Raw genomic sequence first — 17,746 nt, forward strand, 5'->3', positions numbered from 1 at the left:
TTTTTTGGTTTTTTTTTATTTTTTGTTTGTCATGATCAGCTATACTTTATAATTTTCTTATTATCATTACTGGTGTATTTTCACAACCCCCCCCCCCCAAAAAAAAAAAAAAAAAAACCCAACAAAAAAAACCCAACAAATAAAAAACCCCTCAAAAACCAAACCAAACCAAAAACAAAAAAACACCCCCCCAAAAAACCCCCAAACCCAGGACCACTGGATGATGATGAATTTCAGGTAAGAGCCTGAAATTCATAGATTTGGTTTTGGCATCACAAATATTTTGATATGGTACAATTTATACTTTTAGCTGCTCTTGTGTAGCATAATCTGTCAGTTTATGTATACACTGCATAGTTTATATGAATAGTAGTGTGATAAATATATCATAGGCTTTACCAAAATGTTAAAATAAAGACTAAAATACCTCTATGTAGCCAACTTAGAGAATGGTGTAAAGCAATTATTTTTCCTGCATCTGCAGACTGGCCTCTCCAAGTGATAAGATAACAGTGACAGAAACCAGAGCATAAGCATCCAGGGAGGATTTATCCACTCCTCACTATCAGGGAGTGTGAAACAACAGGATGGAAACACAGGAAGAAATAAAATATATAGACCTAATCTATAGAATGTCCTGCAGACAAGTCAGAGGTAAAATCCAAACAAGAGAGTTCCTGGAACATCAAAAACTCAAAGGAATGTTTGAATAATATATAAACTCATGAATATGCATGTACCCCCAGCAAGGTAACAGTATATAGAGAATGATGTTTTAATTGATGCTGTGTTCTTTGGCTAATTGCCCAAACCACCCCAGTGCTGGATAATTTGTCCCTTGTTTTATCCTTTATTAAACTTTTAAAATTCTAGATAATGAACTTTGTTTTTCACATTTAATAAAAATCTCTTTCTAAGTCAACTGCAAGCAGCTGAAAAAATTAATTTAAACTTCCCCTAAAGTGTATTTGTCAACGTCCAGTGTTGTAATTCATTGCATTGTATCCTGGCATCCCCTGAACATGGCAGTGTCAGAACTCTGGTGATGTAGTGCAGTCTCCATGTATAATATATCACCACAACAGTTTCAGCTTGGATGATATATGAAGCCAGCCTGGGAGGATTTTTAAAATAGACCTAAATTTTGAGATTTTTTCTGTTTAGCTTTGAGTTTTTGAAGGCTTCACCTGGAGCATTCACTGAACATCTAAATATTTTTTCCCTTGCCAGGCAGGAGTTAGCAATAGCAATTAACCTCTAAAGGCTTTTGTATGTTGTCTGCCCAAATTGCAAAATTAATGTTTGTACATCACCATCTACTTGGGCTATTCTGCAATGCTGGTTGTGTTTAAAACAAAATACTGGATGTGATTGCAGCCTAAATTGGGCAAGATGAAGTTTGGGAGGGCTTTTGGGCAATGGGATGGTTTCTGGAGGTGTGATGGGCATGGGGGTCCTCCACTGCACAGGATAAACCTCCCATCTGAGTCCTGGGCCACAGGGAATGTGTGGGGTGGTGTAGCTGGGGGTAACTGGATGCAGGAGAGAAGAAACAGCTGAGAACATAATGAAATGGGAAGGCCAAGAGCAGATAAATATGAGGGCAAAAATGGCAGGAAAAGGGAAGAAGAGGTGGAAATAAAAATGGGAACAACCATTGATCTTTGTTTACAGACACAGTCTGTTACCAGGGCAGGTCAGGACTTTCTCTTGAAACAGATCTTCAGTGCCAACTTTGGAAAAAATAAAATAGAGACATGAGCTGAGACCAGCTACCCCCTCTTCTTCCCACTTCATATAAAAATGCAACTCTTCTTGTCTCTCACCTTCTTCTTCTGAGTTTGCTGCTCCTTTTTTGACAAAGAGGCCCCATATTCCAGCCAGATTTCTTCTTACTTGTTGTGAAAGGTGAGTGTAAAATGCACTTTGTGCTGCTGTGCTGCATCAATTCCTGCACTTTTGAAATAACCTGCCTTTGGTTGTCAGGGCTGTGGTAGAAAAAAAAAACCCTCTGAGTGTGCAAGGGAACATTTAAAGTGTTATCTAACAGTAGTAAAGATTTGGCCCAGCTCAATGTTCCAACTTAATTACCAGGAAAATGCTATACATTATGAAGATTTAAATCATTTAACAAGTCTTGTGTGACTCTTAATTTTTTTTTTTTTATTACTGCCCTTTTTACATGGTTTTTATTAGAAAGGACAAAAGCAATATTCAGCGTGGGCTCCTGGCTGGGAGGTCACCCCAGTTTGCACAGGACACAGCACAGTTTTCATTAGGAGAGACAGGATGAAGAAATTCACTCTGCTGATCACTAAACCTGGGGGAAGGAAGGAAAGAAGGAAGGACAGAGGCCCCTTTGCAGGCAGTGCACAAACTTCAGCAGGTTCAGAGTGCCCAGGATGCTCAGAACCCAGGGAATTGCTGTGGGAACTCCTGACAGGGATTGGAGCTGGTGGCTGCTTGTGGTGGTTTATATTTACATGTCATGCTACAGCTGCACCTGAAGAAACAGCTGTAAGGCAGGAAGGAAGGGGAAATGTTCCAGGTTGAAAGAGCAAATGAAGCAAAGAGGTAAATGTTGGGTTAGTTAAAACTTAATGCTTCATTTTTTTCCAAACTGCTCTCCTTATTAGGGACAATTCACTGTTTGCACTTTTGGGGCCTGAAGTTGCAGTGGTGTCCTTGGTTCTGGGGCTGGAAAAGGATTGTTTTGTCTGACTGAACTGTAAGGAGAACTTGCTAACACTTTATATGAAGTTATATAAGTTATATTATTTATATTAGTGTATAACTCTAATGCAGTACAGAATCTGGAAAATACAAAAGCTAAAACTTATGGCATCCATTTGATGAAGAAAAAAAGTCCTATTCTGGTACCTGAAATAGTCAATTCCATAGTGTGATGTGATGTGCATCCTCCTGCAGTGGCAGATGTGGTTTAGTTGGAGCAGTGCTCCTGTAGAAGATGCAATTTTCCACTGAAAGTCCAGGGATGATGTAGAAGGGTCTGGTTTTCCTCTGGAATCCAGTAGAAAAAGACTCTCTGATGCTCCAAATCTCAGCTATTATCTGGGTAGGAAAGGCTTGGCTCCTCCCCCTGGGTGGAGCATCTCCCAGTAGGATGATGGAATTTTATCAGTCATGCACTGGGACTGAATGGCCATGAACAGGAGATATCTCGTGGAGGGAGGATGGGCTGTGAGAAAGGTAAAGAACACTACCCCAGCTGGTTTTAACAGATGGTGATAGAACACATACTGCTGGTTACTTTCTGCATTGCAACCCAAAACAGTTAGACATGGATCAAAGGTATGATATGTGTCTCTCTAGGCCATAAAGTTCTAATTCCTTCTGCTGGAATAGCCCAGTTTAGTGTGAGAGCCTTTCTGTAAGTCCAGCCTCTGTGCAGTAACCTGGGCTACATGTTCAGGTGAGGAGAGGCTCTTTTCTTCTTCTGCCCTTGTAATTAGATGCTGTCTAAGCACTTGCACTTCGCTGTTTAACACCATTTTGGAAGCAGGTTTTTGGGGGTTGTTGTTTCTGTGAATATTGACAAATACTCAATCCTCCTCTGGCTCCTGGGTGAGAGGAACATTTCTGATGCCTCCTGTGGTGGGTATTCCAAGGCTTACATGGTGTATACGTCTGATTTCCTGGGTCAGAAATAAATCATTGATTCTCACTCTTTTCCCTGTGCCCCCAGCAGGGAACTGTTACAGTGGTGCTGGTTAAATTGGCCCCAGTGCTATATCCATCACAGGTCAGCAAACTCATGGTTGAAGTACCTCTGCAACAGAACAAAGAAGCAGCAGAGCTGCATTAGCAATGAATTCATTAAACATTTGCATTTGCATGGAAATCTGATGCTATTTCATCTAATCAAAGATTGTACTTGGTTTCCCCAAAGTCTTACATCTCAATCTATAACTGACACACTGTGAAATATCTGAAATCCACTTGAAAGCCCATGGGATCATTGCTGAATTCCACAGCCTTTTAACATATGCAATTACCCTGAGATACACAGAAATTACTGACTTTTTTTCCACGGGCTTTTCTGCTAGTTCTGTAGAAGGCATATTTGCACCAAGCAGAGAATTTTAATTCTCACCCATAAGACTCTTTGTTCGTTTTCGCCAATAACTTTTATGACTGTCTGCAGTTTCATGGGCTATGTATACATCCAATACTGTGACTTAAATGTTTCCAGGTTTTCTAGCTTATTACTTTAAAAAAATAGACTAAAAAATACTTTTGTGAAAAATTTGTTACAGTCACTTCTAACATTTTAGTTAGCATAAGTCTCCAGGATCTGGCTTGTGAAATATGTGTTTCTGAGATACTCTAAGCTCTGGAAATAGCCCTTTCTGTTTAACTCTGGTCTCCAAAGCTCAACATCTGCCTTTGCAGACAGAGCTGGCACTGAGCTGCTCCTGCTCACCCCATTGTCCCTCCTGTATTCTCTGCATCCCCTCCCCTGATGGGCACTGGGCTGGGAATTCTGGGCTGCTTCTGAGCCAGCAGCAGCAGCCCCCCAGGTGAAATGAGCCTGAGCAAGTTGGGAGAGACTGTTCAGATCTGCTCCCTGCACACTGAGAGGAACAAAGAGGGAAGCCAGCATTCATCACTCAAAAGATAAACATTTGACAGCACAGCTTGACTATGTCAGGAACACTTCTGTTTTAATAGTATGCCTGCAAGCTTTCAAAACAAGTGTTTACCTGTCACAATAAACATTTATGAGTGAAGTACACAAAACACACTAAACTTGGAGCTGGCAAGCTTCCAGAAATGCCATGTGCAGTTAAACTCTTGAGCTTGTCATTCCATCCAGCATAAATCTCTTCAGTTGTCTTCTCTCTCCTTCAGTGTGTACTGTGGGACTCTCCTGACTGCTTTGGAGACATCTGTCTTGGATGCAGGCAGAATCCTGGGAAGTGCAGCAAGTGCCTGGAGCTGACAGGCACATCAAGACCTAACTCCAAAAAAGCTGCAATTAACTCACTGATGGCTCGTGGTGAGACTGGGTGTCTTATTGGTAAATAAGGACTCATAGTGGAAATGTGGAACTGAGCACATGGGACTTCACTTAGGGGTTGGATGAGACCTCAAATTTGGATTTTCTGGTGACTTAAGAGGAATAAAGAGTCTGATCTAGTGGTTGGCCTGGCCTGGATTTGAGTCTGACACAAGAGAAGGTCATAAGTTTGCTTGGCTGGAGTTTCCTTTGACCATGCCAAACAATGAGAATTCCTACTTTTTCAGAGATGTTATTTCACTTTGTGGGATTTCTTGCCAAGTCTAACACTGTGCAGCATACTGGAAAAATAGCTAAAGTCAATAAATACAGCCCATAAAAATAAAGTCTGGCACAAGGTTTGCACAGGAAACAATTACGTCTTGCCTTATTTTTTTTTTTTTCCTTATTTTTTTTTTAATTTTTTTTTTTTTTAGGCCATTTCACATTTCAAGAGCTTAAGGAAAAGCTAGGAGACCAAGGGGAATTTCCTCCTGTATATACATTTTACTGTATATACATGTACATTTAATGTTTTGGGTTTTTTTTTTTTTTTTACTTTTTTACATTTTAATGTTTTGCTTTTTTTGTTGCAGAGTGAAGTTCAGGACAGTTTCAGCTGGCCAGATAGTGTGGTCTGACCAGAATGGACAGGTTAAAATGTCCATATAATGCTGGGGGAGCAACAGCTGAAATGGGAATTAGGAACCTCAGCCTTGGGGCTCCTGGGTTTGGGTCTCATATTCTGTAAATAAACTTTGAAATCAAGACAATGCTGCTTATACAGGAAACTCTTCTTGAGATGGCACAGTCAGTTCTACAGCACATTTTTAAGTCTGAGTGGAGTGGTTTTAGACTTTGTTGAGGAATTCCTGGCCTGCTGTGGGATTGTTGGTACAAACACCACCAGCACCTCCCTCCTGGGCACCACTTGGGGCTCAGCTCAGCTCTTCATCACTCCTGGCTTGCAGGTGAGCACTGTAAGCTGCAGGCAGCTTTTCTCCCATGCCCTGTGGCTTCTGACAATAGCAATCCTCCATTCCCTCAGTCCTTGGTGCTTTCCTGACCCAAAAGGATGCCCAAGGCTGCTGCTGAGCAGCCCCTTGCTCTCAGCTCTCCCACAGTCAGCCTGGGTGGCCTTCTGCCTTGACTCCCATGCAGCATTTCAAAAGGCTTAATTTCTGTTCTAGTGCAGAATGTAAAAGGCTTTCAACATCTCCATTTAAAAAACAAAAATTCCAGTGTTTGTACTCTCCATTTTCCTTCGAAGTGCGCAGTGAGAAAAGGGAAGGACTGCCCTTGTTCAGTCCTGGCAAGTCCAATCCAGAGCTGTGTAAAAATGCATCTAAAAAAAGGACCTTTCTTCCAATAAATGCCCATTTAATGAATAAAAGAGAAACAATTGAAGTCTGCAGTAATAGAACAATTATGTGCTGTTGTGCATTCCAGCTGGCTACACATTGAACAGTTCTTACAAATTGCTGGAAACACAGCAGCACACGGATCCAATACATTTCAGGACAGTCATTATGATGAAGAAATACCATGTGTCAATCTGCTGATGCCCTGTGAGGGCATTCTGCTCCTAAAATCTGTTAATTACTGCTCACGTGTGCCCCTGGCCTGCCATGTGTGAGAGGGAGAGCTCTGGGAGCAGGAGCCCTTGTGATGCTCATTAACACCCACAGCCTCTGCTCTTTCCTTTGCTCAGCTCCAGAGAGAAGGAGCCTGGGCAGGGGGGCTGCCAAGGGGCAAGGAACCCTCCAGAGAACCATCTTCTGTGTTAGCCAGGAAATGCTGCAGCAGCTTTGAATGTGGCATCCTCGGATTTGGGGGTGAGGAGAAATACTGGGGTTCACCTGGTTCTTCTTTTCCTGTTCCCTCTTTTTTTTTTTTTTTCTGGGTCTTACCACAGCCAACTGAGCTTGTACCCTCATCCTACACACGTGCTGGGCTTTCCTCCTTCTCTTGGGCCTGAGCTGCACCAGAGAGCAGGGCACAGAGGAACAGACCTGCTCCATGTGAACCTTAGATTTATTTATTTGGACTTAGTCTTGAAGGTCTTGGATCAGGGGAGATGTGAATGCAGATCTGAGGGAGGAGAGGGACACACAGAAAGCACAAAAAAAATGCAAGGAAGTCAAACCAGCCAGTGGATGCTGTGCCTGTGAGGCCCACATGCTCTCTCCTCACACCTCTCTTGGATATTTGCCTGTGTTGGAATTCCAGATGCAGTGAGGAGGATGAGATAGCCCTGGAATGTCTACTGTGTATGTGCAGCCCATTTTGTGTTAGCAAAACACATCACCTGCCAGTGTCACTGGGCAGAGCTTTGGGGTCAGGGTTGGCACCTCTGGAGCCTCTAACAAAGAGTAACTGTATCCAATCTGCACCCTAAAACTGCATCAAACTGAGCAAGCTGCTAACTCCCTGCCTACCCTCCTGTCCTGCAGGTTCAGGATTTTAATCAGTGTTTCGATGTTAATGCAACCATTTGATGGATATTTCTGGATGCAAGACCAGGAGAAATGTCTCAGAGGGATTGTGGTTTGGTAATGGCACATGGGCTTGGGTGTTGCTGGATACTGCTGGGAACCAGGGAAAATGCAGCCTTGAAGCCTTGGGTTTCTCAGGCTGAACAAGGACAAAAAATTACAACAATGATTAAACACTGCGAATTTGGGATATTTTGCAGAAAGCATGTTTTCAAAGAGGTGTTGCCTTTTTGGACCAATGAGTCTTTTCTACTCTGTTTTGCACGAACTATCCTATATAAGTGTAGTGTTTCTTTAAATAAAGCTCTCTCTTTCTTTTTGCATCTCCATTACATGAGGAATTATGTTGCATTATCCTTTTCACCACACTCCTATAGCCAAAATACAACACTTGGGCTCCCGGGAGGTCCTTGCTTGGCTGATTCCACAATGATCTTTGGTCACTCAGTAACCAAAAGGTCAGGAGGGGTGCTCAGAGCTGGTGACTGCTGATTAAACACGATATAAACACCTCTTCTGTGTTAGATCTGTGGAAATAATTTAAATGTCTGAAGTGCAGAGGAGTAGGGATTAACGAGCTGTGAAGGAAGGAGATGTATTTAAGGTGTTTGTGAATACAGAGAGGATGAAGTTCCTACTCCATATTTAAGACATTAAAACTACTTTGCAGGTCTTTTTCAAAAGAAAGCCTGAAAGCCCCCGCATTTCTGAGTACTTGTCAGGGATGTAATGATGGAAATTTTGTCAGCCTTGCTTTGCATAATAGGGATCATTATGTGATGGTAAATTTCTCTGTATGTTCTGTACGTTCCTAATGTGGGAGGAATAAAGTATTCCTGAGGTTTCTTTTGCAGAGCTTGTCAATGAACAGGCTGGGTCAGATTGTCTTCCCATTTATTAGCAGGGAAAGCTGAGATGACTTTATGCAAGCACAACAGTAGGAACTCAGCGTGCTGGGGGAATCAGGTTTATTGGTTCAAACCCTCCCAGCCTGGCAGGTCCTTTTTTCTTGCATCACCTCTCTTTTAAGTTCATGTTGGGAAGCTCTGCTTCCTCCTCAAGCTCCTCCAGTTCTGCTGGGGCAGCACAGGAGCAGCAGCACCAGGTGGGCATTGCACTGCACCTGCACAGGAACAGGGCACAAGCCCTGCCAGGCTCTTGCTTTCATCTGAGCTCTGTCTGCAAGAGCCTTCTGGGGTGTCCACAGGACACATCTGTGTTCCTGGAGCTGAGAATGGCATTCAGGGGTAAAATTAGGAGTTGTTGAAATAAATTGCATATTCCAACAGGCAAGGCAACATGTCTTTTCACAGGCAGTAAGTAGGTATTTGCTCAAAACAATTAGACTCCATAGCCTAGTTTAGTACTTAATCAATTTGTGTGGTTCGTTAAAGCACCTGCATATGCCCTTAATAAGTACTGACACCCTTTTCCTAGAGCTCTGCTTTGTGCTTACAGAGAAATTACACTTTTAATTATGCCACACAAGCCTAATAGAAAATCTAATTATGACAGCAGTATTTTTCAACTTATGTACAAATAGTGTATTTTCTGTAATGCAGTTGCAAGTGTTGGCTTTGCTGTAGAGCTTTGGGACAGGAAATTGATTCAGTGCAGAGTTTGTGCTGTGTTCCATGGATTATTTATTAATCACTGCTATGTATTATTTGTACGCTGTCACAGATGTCCTGGTAGTTGATGCAGTAAAACAGGCAGATGGGAGTCCTTGCTCAAAAGATTCTTACTGGTCTGAACCCAACACTTAAGCAGTAGTGAGAATGCTGAAGCTGCTCCTCAGGGATTTGTGTCCTGACTTTTGATTCTCTGGTGTCTAATGTGGTGGGAACTCTGATATGTTTGGCACAGATTAGAATGTTCACAGTTTTCTTTTGTGCCTAATTAGGGTTCAGTTCATCTTGGAGCCTCTTTTTTCTTGGGGAATGTACAAATAATTCAGATCAGGACATCACCCTTCTCCTTCTGGAGTGACCTGTTGCTCACTAGCTTTCCATGGTCATGATTTCTCCAGTAGCTCCACCCTACCAGAGGGTGAAGAATGGATTGTGTGGAATAAAAGTCTCTGTTTTACTCAGGTTTTCCCCTTTGTGAGCTCCAGGCAGTCCCAGGGATTTTCTTGGAGCTTGCCAGCACTTTTTGCAAACTCAGCAATACTTCTGGGGCTTTAAACAAGTGTGAGCAGTCTTAGTTTGGCTATTGTGTATTCAAACAGAAAACATGGGGTTTTCAGCACTGTTCAGAGTGGGTCTAAGGCTGTTTCTGCTCAGTACCAGCATGAGCATCAGCAGGGACAGAGTCAGAACCACAAAGCCACATTGCACATCTCATCCCTATTGCAGATGGACCTGCCCTGGGGAAGAGGAGCCCTGCATGACCTCACTGGCATGAGGACTGACTCACTGGGGCAAGCTGAGCTTCCCAGGACAAATCCTTGGTTTCTCATGATGCCTCCTCTGGTTCCTCACAGAGAAGAGCCTGGACAAAAGGTTCATGACACTGTGCTGGTTTGAAACCCACTCAAGCTGCTTCCTTTTCCCCCTGCCCCTTCTAATGGAAGAACACCAGGAGAGATTATAAATTGGAATCACGCATTACAGAACAATTGCCATAACCAAAAAAATATTACAAAAAGAGTGTTCAAAAGAGAGGGAGAGTTTTACCCACAAAAGTGTTTTAACCACTGAATAAGCAAAAACACAGCACCCATTGTAGTTTCCCAAAGGCAAAATGGCAATTGTCCCTGGGCTGGGGCCATATGCTATTTGGGAAAAAAACCCCAGTATATTTCAGAGAGTCCCTAATGGCATAACTTCTCCACCCCTGGGCCCAAACCAACAGAAAGCAGGGATAAATCAAAGCTTGGAAAGCTTTTTTGTAGGAATGAGGGGTTGTGCTGCCAAAATGCCAGCTCTGTGCTCCCATCAGGGTTTGGGCTCTGCTGCAGGAACTGTCTCTGGGGCAGCAGCAGTGACAGCTGTCCCCATCTCACACCCTGTCCAGAGTGAGAGCAGCAAAAAACCACAGCAAAATGGACAACTTCCCACTCCTGGCTTTGGCTGTTTCCTGGCCAAATCCACATCCCCCAGCAGTGATGTGAGTGGTATTGAACAAACACTGCCCACACCCCACACCTCAGTACCCAGGACACACTACAAAGGTTGGTGACTTCTGAGGATCCTATTCAGAGCAGAGCACAGCAGCAGGACATTTTCAATTAATGTTTTTGCTTGTCAATGGAACAAGTTTGCCCTGAAACCTGTCTTGGTCAGATGAGTCCCTCTGTGTGTCACTGGGGTGATGTAATTAGCAGGGCCCATCTCCCTTTTTTGGTTTACTGGGTGATAGATCAGAAGCAAAGTTGTTGCTCTGAGCTCATATTTTTTCTTGGTTGCTTTAATTCCATTAGTTCTGCTTGTGTGCTTTGTGGCTGCTAATAGATAATGTTATGGGAAGGACTGTAAAACCTGATCACTGGAGAGTGCTGAAAATGTGGATGTGTGTTAGTGTGCAGAGTCTCTTTTTCTGCAAACTCTAAAGCATATTGCAGAAGTGTAACCTCTCCTGCCATCACGAGTCCTCTGCCTAGACCAGATGTGATCACCTGGTGTTATATGTTTCCACATGAGCTGGAAAGCAGTTAAAGCATCCTGTTGGCTCCCTTCCTCCTCATTGCTTTAATCACAGACATCTCCATTTTTCCAGACATTCCCAGCGTGGTGTACTAAGGATGGTAGATTAAAAATGAATGACAGGAAAAGGGAAGGTAAGAGGGACAGTGTCAAGCTAAAGCTGACCATCTGTCCTCTGTCCCTGAAAATGAAAAGCCAGTTTTGGAAGGGAACTAAGGGGACCTTGATGGCTGGAGCAGCTTCAGATCTAATGGCAATGCCCACTGCCCTGCAGGCAGGAGATTGCCAAGCAGAAATCTAACTAGAAATCATTTTAGTATTTCCTGGGCTGGTGTGGATTGCTTTGGCCTAATCCACCTTTTGTGTTATTATTCTTTGTCTCATGGAAGTACCTACAGCCCTGAATTGTCTTGCCAGGATGAGGCAATTTTATTTCAGCAAGTCCATCCCCAAAGCTTTCAAAGTGCCTGAGATTATGGAAGGTATCCTGCCTGTGCAGCTTAATTGCACTACTGGGCTAAGGCTGCTGTAAAGATATCCCTGTTAAGTTATTAACTGATACCAGCTCACACAGATTAAATTTTATTTCTTGAATTATGATGATCAGAGCAGTCCCACCAGGTAAAACTGCAGAGAACAGGTTTACTAATAAATAGTGCAGAGCAATCTTTCATTTCTCATGTCTGTGAGAAGCCTGGAGCACAGCAGATTGCTGTGGAGGGTCCTGCCTGAGAGAGGCTACCAAGCAGCAGCCTGCCATTCCATTCCATTCCAGCATTTGCTAAACTGCAGGGCAGCATTAGACTGGCCTGCCATTTACACCAGTGAGAGGTTAAAACACTGCAGAGTGCATCAAAGGCCTGCTGGGGAAGAGCTGAAAAATGCCTGGGAAATAATGGCTTCCCCAAAACCCTCATTTTCTCAGTGGTTGTGAGTCAATCTTTCTCTCCACACTGCAGCTCTGCTCAGAAGCATCGATTCAGACCTGGCCTCTCACAAAATTACCTGATGCCATTCAGCTGAATATCAGCCCAATTTTAAGCCCATTAGATGACAAGAATATTCATTGTTGATGGAATGAAATGTTTTAGAGCGTGCCCAGGCTGGTGAGGAGATGAGGTGGCAGATAGAGAGGGGGAGCAGAAGGCACGAGCCAGATCACAGACGATTCTCAAACACCCAAAACTCCAAGCTCAGGCCTTCCTGTTTCACTCCCAAAATCTTCTTGCCCACTGGTACCCACTTCACTCCAAGGAAAAGAAAAAAAACCCAAATATATCCAAAGCTTTATGACTCTCTGGTATGTTGTGACTTGATTTTGCTACCCTTGAGATAAAAGTGGCATTTGTGTGGATGTGAGCAAAGTCAGGAAAAGGAAAGATTTCTAAAGCAGGAGCTGGGCAGGGGCAGCCCAGCTGGGAGACCAGAACCACCTCTGGACTGGCTCCTTCTAATGACCATCAAGCCTTTCTGCCACTGGCAGATCCTCAGCAATTTTGGTGCTGCAGGAGCAGGAGGAGTTCCCGTGGCAGAGGCAACGGGGTTGTTCTGCAGCCACCCACCCCCTGTCTGTGCAGCAGGGCTGGTGTGTGCCAGGGCAGGGCTGGTGAGTGCCAGGGCAGGGCTGGTACAGCCAGGGCAGGGCTGGTGTGTGCCAGGGCAGCTCAGCTCACCCCCAGCTCATCACTCCTGCTTCTCTTGGCAGCTGGCAAGAACAGCAGCAGCCAGCATAGAGCTCCTGGCTGAGGGGGTGCAGCCACATCCACAGCATCCTGCAAAGCCAGCAGGCCCCTGTGCTCCCCAGCCCCCCCACCCCCAAGCAGGGATGTGCCAAATTTGGACATCTCAGCATAGTCTGGAGCTGGGAATGAGCTGCAGGTTTGAGCAGGGCCTCAGCACCTACCTGGAAGGAAAAAACACATTGAGGGAATTGCAGTTGCTTTTCATGCAGATACAGCTTTTTTTTTAAATCTTATTTTTTATGTCATGTGAAAAGCAATGGGGTCATTTTGAATCTGCAAAGGAGCCTGAGCAAACAGCCTTGTTCCAGGGAGGAATCCCATGAGGGTTTCTGAGCAAGGCTCACACAGCACATGGCATCCTTGTGTGCCACACTGGAGAGCTGCCCCTCTCTGCTGGGATGGGCAGAAGCCCCAGAGCTCCCACACCTGGGAGAAGCCATTCCTGCTGAAGGGAGACATCAGGAATCACTCCAGTGTTGCTGGAGGAAACCAAATTTATCAGCAACTGATGGCACTCTGAGTCAGTGTATTTATGAAAAGTGCCTGTAATATATTAGCACAGTTCTTAGATGAAAGTGGAGCAGAAATCCTACAGGAGAGGGAAGGGGGATGCACCAAAAACCTTGGATGAAGTCCAATATGCAGGCAATAAGACCTTAAGAAGCAGGCATCATTATAAGATAATTGACTGTGGAGAGCAGTCACACATCCCAAGGTGAAGCATAGGGCACTTAACATATCAATAAGGTCAATTATCTGATTATGTCAGCTGCCTTAGTGCTGTTATTAACCTATATTGCTCTTATTAACCTTTCTGATGAAGAATCTTTCAAAAATAATTATATTAAAGTACAAATCTCTCAAGTTTAAAATATGTGAATGTTTCATTTCAGTAGTCGTGTGTCATAGGATAATGAACAGCTGATTGCCTGGCTGACACAATGAGGTTTTTAATCAGGCTCCTTTCCCTAGGATCAGCCTGTTCACTCTGACAGCCTTCCCTGGGCCAGGCAGGCTCATGAAAGCACTGCTGTCATGTTACCAATGGCAGGATTTAAAATTGAAATGTGAGTAAATAAGACAAGAAATGTAACGGATATGCTGAGGAAAGGTCCTGAGAAAAAACCCACTGAAAGCTTCTGCAGTCAATGCCAATTATCAGCTGATTTAATTAGTGCACATGTACTTGTGCATATAGGATTTACTATCTCACACAGCTGATCAAAGAGAACACACTGCTCAGGAAAATTTGTCCATATTCTTTTTGTCCTTTTTTCCCTACTGCAGAGCATTTTGAAGTAGGAAGGCATTTTGCCACAACTTTCAGCCATTCTTTCATCTCTTGGGGAATGTGAGTGTTCTGATTTCTGCTGTGGATTACTAATTCATTACGTGCTTTTGGCAAAGCCAATGCAAATTCTGCTCACTTCGAGTTTTGATCACTGTCCTGTTTCTCTGTCTGTGCAATAGGTGAAGCAGCATTTCCTGCAGTGTGGCTGTGCAGTGATCAAAACCATTTTTACCTCTGATGACTTGTCATGCTTACACCTTGATGTGGTTTGATTTTAGGTGACTACACTGGGCATCCATTAAAGATGCCTTTTTTGCCTCTGGAATTTGTCACTAATTTGAAATCACTGGGCATTTGGAGAAGTTTAGGTTAAGATTTCTTATGTCCATTTTAGGCTGACATGTTCCCAGTTGGAAGTGTCTGATCTCCCTCTTTGACATCCAAATGAACTCCTTTTCTAGCTGAAAACAACAGGCAGGGACATAAAAAGCTAAAGCAGAAAAATTATCTTTCCATGAAATTTCCATCCAGTATCTTCTCCATTCTGCTTCCTTTGCCAGGATCACCACTGTCAGCACAAGATATCTGGTGCTTGGGAAGGGCAATAATTTCTGTAGTCACTCAACCTCCTCTCTTCCCTCTTTTATGAAAAATAAGAGATGATGAAAGTTAACTTCCTTGTTTTCAGGTCCTACTCAGCAGACCCTGATATTCTTCTAGTTGCATGTTGGGGATACCAAAGTTGAATCTTATTATTCAGGATGAATCCCTACCAAGTCACCTCCTTGCTCCACCAGTGTGAGGATGTGGCCCTCTATCAGACCCCAAAGCACTACAAAATCCAGGCACTTTTGTGACCATCACAAGCCACAGCTCCTGGCTCAGGCAGGTCAATGTCCTGGTGCTGATGAGCATTTCTTCCTTTTGTACACACACCTTTTGTACTTCCAGTGGCACATCTGTCTGTGCCACTTGCACACATTCCTGGTCATCTTCCCAGCTGTAATCCTACTGCAGATGTTTGTGCAAGGTTTATGTCTCTGCTGAATTCTTGCAAAATTCTTTGTAAAGTCTGCTGTGAGACTGTGCCTCTGCAATGCTCTAGGGGTGAAATGAACTATTAGGAGTGCACTGGAAATCAAGGTCTGCTGGGAAGAGTTTGGAAGTGATGAGAGGGCAGCTAACCGAAATGAGGACTCAGTGAACACTCTGACTTGCAAGTGACACCTCTGAGCCATGTCAGTGTATCTGGAGAAGCCCACAGGAACAATCCTTCCAGGAAAACAAAATCTGCCTTTACCTCCCTCTAAGGTGTCAAAGCTGCAGCAAGACAAAATGTTTGGGTAGTTTTCTACTCATTAGCCTTTCACTGGGACTGGAATTGGCTTTGCCAGACCATACCATTATCAAATTTATTGTACCTGTGATCTGGGGGGCTTTTTGCCTTGTGAAGGGTGTTTCTTTCTGGGTTACCTCGAAGATTGGAGAGTTATCATGGTTTCAACAGTGGTTTCTCTGCCCTGGGCAAGCCTTGTCAGTTCTCTCAGGCTGGTAGAACTGGCTGAAAGTTGATGCCATCATCCCCTACACACTGGCAAACTCTCTCCCTTTTCATCTCTTTTCTTTTTGAAGACATCTGGGAGATGCTGGAACTGCTGTCAGGACAAGTTCAACATCAACTGTGATATCTCCTTCTGAAGATTTTCCTTCTTTTAATCACTGGCTTTGACATTTGTATTTAGGTGCTCTCTCTTGTTTGTCAGTAGTGTCAAAAGAAAGCTCTACCCGACAAGAGGTGAAATCTTTGATTAAAAGGCAGATATCCAGTGGTCTGAAACCAGCTACTGCTGCTGTGGGATCGAGTTTGCTTCCAAGGTAAAATCCAAGAGGAAATATTTGCTGGCCTGAAAGCTTGTCTGACTTCATTTCCCACATATTGCTTCTTGTTTTCTGGTGGGTGAGTGAGAGTGGTCTGTCAAAAACCTGCTGCTGCTCATGCTTTTGAGGATACTTGGTCAAAGATCACTGACTGTGTAGGAATGGCAACTGGCCACTTGGAGGAATTGCTAAGCTCTAGAAGATCTTTGCAAAGCTGGAGCTGGATATTGTCACATTTGTGTACCAATTTATGTTTCCCTGTTTCTAGAGAAAATCTTTGAAACGTTTCTTGTTTTGCATTTTTGCAGCAAGAACAGAAGGCTGTAGCAAGGTGAGGGGAAATAGACAGAGGAAGAGCTGAAAGCCAGATTTTATTTCATATGTTCCCAGTCCTGGGAAAATCTGTGCAAGAACTATGCAAGTAGTATTTTCTTCTTTTATTTTTTTTTTTAACTCTAGTGCTGAACTTCACTATACTGACAGCTTGAAATTCTTTTGTCTATATTATTCAGTTATTTGGTGAAAACCTTCCTGTTGCATCTTCAGTTTTTCAGGGCTTTAACCAGCACTTGAAGCATCATAGGATTGACTCTTGGAGACTTTTATTTGTTCTTTAAAGATTACTAACCTGTTCCTCATAGCAGCCTGTAATAATGCTGCTTGCTCCAGTGTTTTACCCTTCCAGCATTTAGATTTGTGTTTCTGAATAAAGTATTCCTTGTTCCCCTCAGGCCCTGGGACATGGATGTGGGAACCTCCCTGATGAAGCACAGGACTGTGAGGGTGTTCTCAATGCCAGCCTGGAGCTGTGGGATGGATGAGACCCTGTGACATCCCCATCCCTCCCTGAACAGAGGGAGGATGCACCACAAACTCCTGGATGGAAGAGCCTTGATGCTCCTGCAGAAAGCAGAGGGAATATTGTGTGTTGTGAGGGGCCTGATGTAAGAGGAGACACTGGAAGATGTAGAGAAATAGGAGGCATTTAGGAGAGCTGGAACTCTGCTTCTTTCAGATCAGCCTCCCAAGCTACCACATTCACCTTCTTCACATCAGCTGCAGCTTCCATTGCTGTACAGAGGGGGAGATTTTGCTCCTTTTTCCCTTTTTTGCTTTCCCTCCTTCTCCTTCTCCTTCTCCTTCTCCTTCTCCTTCTCCTTCTCCTTCTCCTTCTCCTTCTCCTTCTCCTTCTCCTTCTCCTTCTCCTTCTCCTTCTCCTTCTCCTTCTCCTTCTCCTTCTCCTTCTCCTTCTCCTTCTCCTTCTCCTTCTCCTTCTCCTTCTCCTTCTCCTTCTCCTTCTCTTCTTTCTCCTTCTCCTCCTCCTCCTTTTTCCTTTTTCCTTTATAAAAAAAAAAGTCTCATTTTTCTTTTCCCTGTTTCTTTCTCATCTTCTTTGGAAGCTGTAAAGTCTTCATAGGGTGACCAGTCACTCCTGTTTGTAGAGTATATTGTCTGCATAGAATTAGTAGTCTGTAAAATTCCCACAAGACAGGCACAGCTGAACAGACATAAAACTTCTAAACAATTAATCAGATTTTAAACAAACAATGGAATTTCAAGACAGCTGGCTTGGTGAGATGACAGGAGACTGTTGGATTTTTACCTGAAGTAAAGCAAATCAACAGTAATTTTATTTGTCCTGTCAAAGGAGAGAGGGGGTTTTAGAGGTGGAA

Source organism: Erithacus rubecula (genome assembly GCF_903797595.1).
Source record: "Erithacus rubecula genome assembly, chromosome: 22".
NCBI lineage: Eukaryota > Metazoa > Chordata > Aves > Passeriformes > Muscicapidae > Erithacus > Erithacus rubecula.